Genomic DNA, 8,425 nt, shown 5'->3' with positions numbered 1-8,425 from the left:
ATATATGCATATATATATGTATATGTATGTGTTTGTAAGTATTTATATATAGCTAAAACATGGGTCACCTCTTCAGAGGAACTTCTAACCACATAAAGTACTCAAAACATTAAAACTGAATCTAAGCATATTTCAGTAAGGCAAGACTAATACCTCAGATTTCAGATAGCAAGATCTCATAAAAATAGCAAAGGATATGCCTCTGGGCCTAATTGGACATTGCAAAACTGCAGATATTTCACTAAAATGTGGATATTATCCTTATGTAGTTGGGCATTGTTGTAAAATCAACCATTTCCAGCGTTTTATGCGTTTTTCTCAAAATGACAATTCTGATTACGAGCAGCAATATGTAGATCACAATAGCTTCGAGAATAATTGATGTAATAGGGTGAAAGTTTGCATGTGTATTACTTTCATACCTGTCAAGATGCTGTACTAGTGTGATTAGATATATTTCATTTGTTCATCTTCTAGAGACACTTGAATGCTACTACCTAGGGTCAAAAATGCTTGAACTGCTGCATATAGCTATGAGTGACCCCACAACAAAATCTAGGTTAACTTCATCAATGTCTTTGATTCAGCATCTAGTCTGTACCCCAGTCTGTTGGCGTTCCAATTTAGAGCATATTACCTTTGATAGTTTGGTAGAAAAAATTAACCTAAAATAAGGGTATGTTTGCCTTGTCGATTATTTCGAATTTACATTTATGTAATGAATAGATAATGCGGAAATTTGAATATTATGTTTATATATAGAACGAACATTGTTCTTGATGTATGCCATATTTGGTTTGCCTGGGTTTTATTCCCGCTGAGTGAGAGCATCTTCAATTTAGGAGTGTCTTCCTACGACTGAAGTATTAGTCTTGCCTTAAAAGAACGAGTTCTTTTAAGAACGAGTTCTTTAACGAGTAATTTGAACGAGTTCTTTAACAAAAATCCGTTTTCTTTCGTTTAAGAACAGACTGGGAATTAACATGTATCCATTCCTTATGTACTTATTCCGTAAAGTGTATTTGTACTGATAATGATGGTCATGATGAGGGAATGATGAAAAACAAAAAATACGGGGAAATAATATGATTAGATAAACAGGTAGAACTGTAGATGGGTGGAACAATAGAGATATAAAGAATAAAGCATTTATTACTTAGACCAAATATACATCATCTCATTCCATTATTTATGAGGCTGAGGTCATCGTAATCATGCTGAATCAAACTAGGAAAACCCTCATATTGATATAATGTCTTTGAAGGATCTAAAAAATGCGATATGAGTCTTTAAACCAACAAGTGAAATCAACTGTGATGCCCAGATTTTATATCTATATAGAGAAGTATATTCCAACCGAAGCATAGCACATAGGTCCTCTTGTGAAAAGTTTTGCGTATATCACGTGTAATTATATAGCCTTTGCCTTTGTTGTTGGCACTCCGTCGGTTACGACGACGAGGGATCCAGTTGATCCGATCAACGGAACAACCTGCTCGTGAAATTAACGTGCAAGTGGCTGAGCACTCCACAGACACGTGTACCCTTAACGTAGTTCTCGAGAAAATTCAGCGTGACACAGAGTGTGACAAGACTGGCCCTTTGAAATACAGGTACAACAGAAAAAGGAAGAAAGAGTGAGAGAAAGTTGTGGTGAAAGAGTATAATAGGGTTCGCCACCATCCCCTGCCGGAGCCTCGTGGAGCTTTAGGTGTTTTCGCTCAATAAACACTCACAACGCCCGGTCTGGGAATCGAAACCGCGATCCTACGACCGCGAGTCCGCTGTCCTAACCATTGGGCCATTGCGCCTCCACAGCCTTTGCCTAAGTTCTTAAGAACTAGAGTGAACGAGTGCTATAAAAGAGAAAAAAAAAAGGTAGACAGAAGTCGGTCTTCAGAAACCGTACCAGTGGTCGCAGAGAAGAAAGAGAAAGAGAAAGAAAAAGATTTCTTTCCTTTAGATCTGGACCTACAGCAAACGTTCTGCTAGTCATAATAAAATAAGAGCACCAAAGAATTCTTCAGTGGATCATGTTCTGTAGAAACTGTGCTGTTGGTTACTGGGAACTGAGATATTAAAGGGAAAGAGACACCAGACTGTATACAGCTGTTTCCATCATCTTTGATACGTTGAATGTGATAGTGACCGATCGATAGCAGACGATACTTGTTGAAAATGAGAGTCATGAGCATGTTTCAATATATTTGGTTAAATCTTTGTAAAAAAGAGAACGAGGGAGAGAGAGAGAGAGAGAGAGAGATAGAGAGGTGGGGGGTAATTTGACAAGTTTGATGACATTAAAAGTATCTGGCGAGAATAGGGCCGGTTAGCTGGAGAATGCAATGTTTTAACACTTTAGCATTTAAACTGGCCATATCCGGCCAAAAGATTCTGCCTGTTTTATGTTCAAACTGGCCAGGTCTGACTTCTTGCACCAACCCTACAATATCATTCTAAAAAAAATTAACAGTTACCGCATCAAAATATCATAGCTACAAGATGTGGTTTAAAAAGCATTACTTTTGACAGAATAATGTGAATAATAAAGGGTAGGACCGGACGCCGTCTTGGGCTAGATTGAAGCAACCAGAGTTTTCACACTTGGCAACTGTGTATAACTGGTGGCGAGGTGAAGTGGAGAAATACCGTTGAACAAACCGGAAAGCCTGTTTTTCAATGCAACACCACGTAGTCAAACAAGTTTGTTTAGAAAGAGGAAAGAATGCTTCCAGAACATGCAATGTACAAAGATATTTACTGCCCTGTTGGCCGTCTGGCAGACGCTAACTGGGGATTAAACATCTATTTAGTGATTATTGAGACTTCGTGTTTATGTTGTAGATAACATTTTTCGCAAGTATTTCTGCTATATTACAGCTGCGAATAAATCATTTGGGAATTATGGGATTTGGTTGTGTAAGGAATATAAAGGGACACGCGTAAGAGGTTTCTGCCCTCTGTTTAGCTGTCTTAGGTGGGACAGAAACGAACTGCCTTGTTGTTCAGGAATAGTTGACATAAATCTGGTGGAGTTCCAGTCTGGTAGCTGGTTTGAACTAGAAGGTTCGGTTGTGGAGTGTGTTGTGCTGTTGGAATATGTGAGATGGATTGTCTCGATTAAGCTTCACTCACACGATTGAATGAAAATAGAGTTTAGGGCTGATTTTGGAGCTAAGAAAGAAATTTTTAAAAAATGTATAAGATTGATGTGTTGATCAAGATGCAGAAGGCGACGATATTAACTTATGCAGACATTTCATAATGGTAAATTATTGGGATTCATTGCCGGAGGCGTTGATGTGGGAAGAATTCGATAACTAATAGAGTCTTATTTATTGAAGTCATTGAGGACAATGATATGAGGGAGGAGGAGGAGTTAATATGAGATATGTGAAAAATACGGACAAAAAACAAGTTGAATAACTAGGAAGCATCAGTATCATCATTCGAGCTGCTAGAAATATCTGCCAAATATTCCTGAAATCACATACTGTTGTATAGAATACTGTAACATTGTAAAATAATATATCTTTAAAATAATGAAGCTTTGTAAAATAATGTGGCCTTACAAGAGAAAGAACAACTAGCTAGAACATTTACCTTTATAGAGTTGATCCCTCAAAATAGCTGGGAAATTTCAGATAAACTTAGATGAGCGAGTAAAAGATACTTTGATTCTGAGAAACTAGAAATCTGTTGATAATATTCAGGAGGGTAAGTGTTATGTCTCAAGCTGCTGCTATCTAGCACCTTCGGATGATCTCTACTCAATCGCTACACGACGGCTACTCAACTCCTCTACCACGGCTGGACTACCTCTATTTATATGTCTTGGGCGATCCTACTTCTTCGCTTGGGGACGTCGACACAACAGTAAGATGGATACAGATATCAGCATTTAGAAGGAAGATGGAATATAAGGTGTAACCTTGACAGTAGAGATAGATTTAAGACGATGAGTTTTAAGATGAGATTGTCCCTGAGAGAAATGAGACGAGGGGTTTGCATGTTTGGAATATAGTTTGAGTAGTGTCTAAGTTAGATCGACGTCCACGAATGAAATGTAGAGGAGGGACATTTTCTCATCGGATTGACTGTGTTGCTTTGGTAACTTCAGATTTCATAGTTTTGAGCCATTATGATAGAAGAAGTGAATCTTTACACTGCTTCGATCCCTGACCTAGTTGAAAGTCTGCCATCGCTGATGAGCTTTTCAAAATCCTTCTCGCACTAAGAAACCAGTCATAAACTGGAGAACTATCTCAAAATCTTCACACACTCACGCTTTTGTATACAAACACCCACAAAGACACACGCATACACACAGAGGAAGCGAGAGAAATGGCAAAATGGAGAGAGATAGAGAGAGCGAGCGAGAGAGAGAGAGAGAGAGAGAGAGAGAGAGTTCGTGTGTGAAACGCATATTCTTCGAATTTCAGGGAATACGATGTCTATTTTTATGGATTTAGTAACTTGATATCACCTGTCTATAGAAGCGTGTATTGAGAATCTATCTATCTAACTATCTATCTATCTATCTATCTATCTATCTATCTATCTATCTATCTGTCTGTCTGTCTGTCTGCCTGTCTCTCTTTCTGCCTGTCTGTCTGTCTGTCTGTCTGTCTGTCTATCTATCTGTTTGTCTATCTATCTGTCTGTCTGTCTTTCTATCTTTCTTTCTATATTTCTTTCTATCTTTCTTTCTCTTTCTTTGGTTATGGTGTGTGTTTGTGCTTTTATCTATGTCTACCTCCTATCTGTGTTTTTGCATTTCTCTATACACACACACGCACACACACACACACACACACACACACACACACACACACACACACACACACACACACACACACACACACACACACACATATGTACATACTCTCTCACACACAGAAAAATACGCATGCACAATACCTACACATACTCCAAAACCTGATATTCGATCCTCTGGATATCTAGGAGTAATTCAACTGGTATTAATTACTATTTTCATTCTTCTTTCGTTTATATTTTTAACTTTATTAATCTAGAACACATAAATAAACAAATACATCAGTACACGTGACATTTATGGGCGCTTTTTACATTAAATATTACTTCAAAAACCATGTTATACTGTCTGAACATTTTGCACATAAGTATGCTTGTATGTATGTATGTATGTATGTATGTATGTATGTATGTCATTGTTCCGTTTTATTTCAAGATTTGCTAATAGAGAAAGAGCCGGTTTCTATATGTGTATGTATGTATGTATGTATGTATGTATGTGATTACCTGAATGTTAAATTCTTAACTGGAAATGATAGTAGAGCGAGAAATCTTAGGCCAAGATTGAGTTGATGTTTCACTCTGTTCTGTATACTCTAACTTTGCTGACCGTCGCCCATAGATACCACAATTGCTGGTATCAGCGCGTTTAGGTGGAGTCGGAGTGAGTATCACGTTGCAGACATGCGTGCTCGCGCGCTTGTCAGTCTCTTTTCTTTTTGGAGTTCTTGCGATAATGCATTGTCTGGATTCTAACAAAAGAAATAATTCTTCTCTGTCATTGGAATTTAGGCCCCAACTAAACAGTTGCATCTTACATTTCAGTAATATCTTATATATTTCCACTGTATTACTTAAATGTTAAATGTGCTGACAACGACTTAGATAATTTCTTTGCTTGCCTGAAAATATAAGCTTTTGTGGACTTTTACTACTCAAGTGCATGAAAGATTTGGCTATAAATGTAAATAAATAATTTGAGCAGAAAAGCTTCAACTTTGGAAGCAATTGACTGTACAAAGTGCATTTCAGAAAATTTGAGATTTTTTCATGGGAGACATTTATTAATTTCAAAGAAGTACAAAACTCCTTCAAAATAGGATCCTCTGATTTCAATGCACTTGTTGTAGCACTCCAGCCATTTCGTGAAGGGTCCATGGAAGTCCTCCAGAGTGAAGGTGCTCAAGATGTTTGTCACTGCTTTCTTCAAAACGATTTTCCCCTGAGGTCCTCTTTCAGCTTGGGGAACAAGCAAAAGTTACAGGGACCATGGTCTGGACTGTAGGGAGGGTGAGGGACAGTTTTGATTCTATCTTCGTTAAGTAGTTGGTTACCAGAATGGATCTGGGGACTGATACATTGCTCTGGGGCACGTGCCGCTGATCCGAGGGGAATCTCTTCCTGAAATCCCACAAAATCTTCACAAAGTACCATTTGTTGATCTTCTGACCAGAGAGAAGCCAGTAGATGTAGATAATGCCCTTGCTGTCGGAAAGGTGGATCATCCTGAGCTTCCTGGTGAACCTGTTTGGGTCTGGAGGAGCTAGGATGCTTCCATTAAACACTCTGTCTCTTGGTGTTTGAATCGTACGAGTAGATCCAGCTTTTCTCACAGGGCATGAGAGATTCAGGTACTCTGGGATTGGAGGTAATGAACTCAACCATCTTCTTGCTGTCACCAACGCGTCTTTCCTTCCGTTCGTCTCTCTGCACTCTGGGAATAAAATTCGCTCAAATTTTGCGCATGCTCAGATCTTCGTGAATAATTCAGTGTACAATTTCGACGCCTAATCCAAACTGTATGCTTATTGTCTTTATAAATGTTCTTCATCCAGAAAATTGCGATTATGTTCTGATGTCCCTCTACCTCCTGCACCTCTCTCGTCTCTCACCTCTTCTCTACAATCTTTGAACTCCTTGTGCCAGTGACAAGATGCCCAGCTCCTACAAGTTAGTCCATTAGCAGTCTGGAGCATTTCATAAGTTTCTGTAGCGTTTTTACGCAGTTTAACACAAAATTTTATTGCATAGTGAGCTTCCAAGTTGTCTTCACATCCTAAATGCATTCTGAAAACTAGTCAGCTGTGACACGCAGTGTTTAGTAGGATGTGTTCAAAGTGTTGTTACAGCCGTCTCCTTTAATCTGCAAAAAGTGCCGGTAGGTCAGTATATTAGTTGTATTGTAATGATATTTCAAATTTGCAATAATTTAGGACAATAACTTCTGGAATGCACCTCTCAGATTTTCTCTCGCTTCTTCCCTAATTTTGAATAAATTGTTCAAATTCATTGGAATTGACTACAACACGAGTGAAAAAAAGCTTTGTTTTCGGTCAGATGAAAAAGGGGAAAAACGTTATCCCTATATTTCTTGTATAAGAATCGATGTATGTACCCAGCACGAAAAATATTGCATATTTTCCCAAAGTAGTCCTTTTTTCAGAAAGCTCTGTATATATTAATTTAGAATATATGTTTTGGTTAGCTGATAAAGCATAACGATTTAATACGAAAATTCTCCTCTCCGTCTTTTCACTTCTGTATCGAACGATAATATTGTCTTCTGTTTCCAATTTATCTTCTGTTTCATCCATCTGTTTCACATATATCCAATCAAAACATGATATCTCCACTCTACTCTCAAATATGTCCCATTATTAGATAATCGTCGAAATTGAAAATGAGAAACTCTGAGTAACGCTTTGTGAAATTTCAGCTTCTAATGAAATGTGCACACGTCTATATACAAGTGCACTTGCATTTATACAGGGTTCTCAGTTACTGCAGCGATGACGGAGTGACCCAAAGGTTACCTGCAAAAACATGAGCCCCTGAATTCGATCGCTCTGAATGGCTTCTGGGAAAATGTTTTTGTCTGTAGCTTCGAGTCGGTCCAAATCTCGTGAAAGAAACAGTGCAGACTAAAACTGCACCGAACAGTTGGCATCTTGTCAAACACGATCGCGCTGATTTTTCATGGGGATTGCACGAAGGGTACCTTTGTCTCTGGGATTCTCAACCAGATGTACAAGTAGATTGAACAACTGGAATACTCGTCGAAAATAACGGAAAATTCACATGTTATGCATGTGTGTGTGTGTATTTATGTTTCTATCAATACTTGTATAAGTTGGTATACAAGAGTGGCTGTTTGTATGAATACTCGTATATGCGGGTACTTGAAGTACGTTATAGAATCATAATCTAAGATTACAACCGAGCGAAGCCTCGGCTTTGATTTAATTAACAAGTATATAAAAAAACAATTCTCTCCTTTGCAATATGTGTGTGTGTTTGTGTGTGTGTGTGTATGTGCGTGCGCTCTAGCTGAGGGGGAGGGGTACCTTAGATTGTTCTGCATACTAAATACAAATATTGCAAAGTCCCAGATGTACAACTTAGGGATAAAACTTTGATTAACTAAGATTATCCTTGCAATTCATAGACTAAATATAATTTTTAAAAATGTAGCATATATTATAGAGGTAACTTAATTCAATAAAAATTTGAAATTTTGGCAAATATAGGAAATGCGGTGGGTGGATTTGATTTTACGCCAACTAGCGATAGGTAATGAGTATATATGCATATATATATATATACAAGTGTGTGTGTGTACGTATATATATATATATATATATATATATAT

General features: G+C 37.9%; 1 long non-coding RNA gene across 1 annotated transcript in view; it reads left to right on the top strand.

Annotated features, from left to right (window-relative positions):
• LOC128248895 (uncharacterized) overlaps window positions 1-8,425 on the top strand; it is a 110,102-nt gene that overhangs the window by 96,575 nt on the left and 5,102 nt on the right. The window lies entirely within an intron of this gene.

The sequence above is a fragment of the Octopus bimaculoides genome, chromosome 10 (genome assembly GCF_001194135.2).
Source record: "Octopus bimaculoides isolate UCB-OBI-ISO-001 chromosome 10, ASM119413v2, whole genome shotgun sequence".
Classification (NCBI taxonomy): Eukaryota; Metazoa; Mollusca; class Cephalopoda; order Octopoda; family Octopodidae; genus Octopus; species Octopus bimaculoides.
Note: the sequence above shows the minus strand (reverse complement) of the source record. Positions and strands in the feature narration are given on the sequence as shown.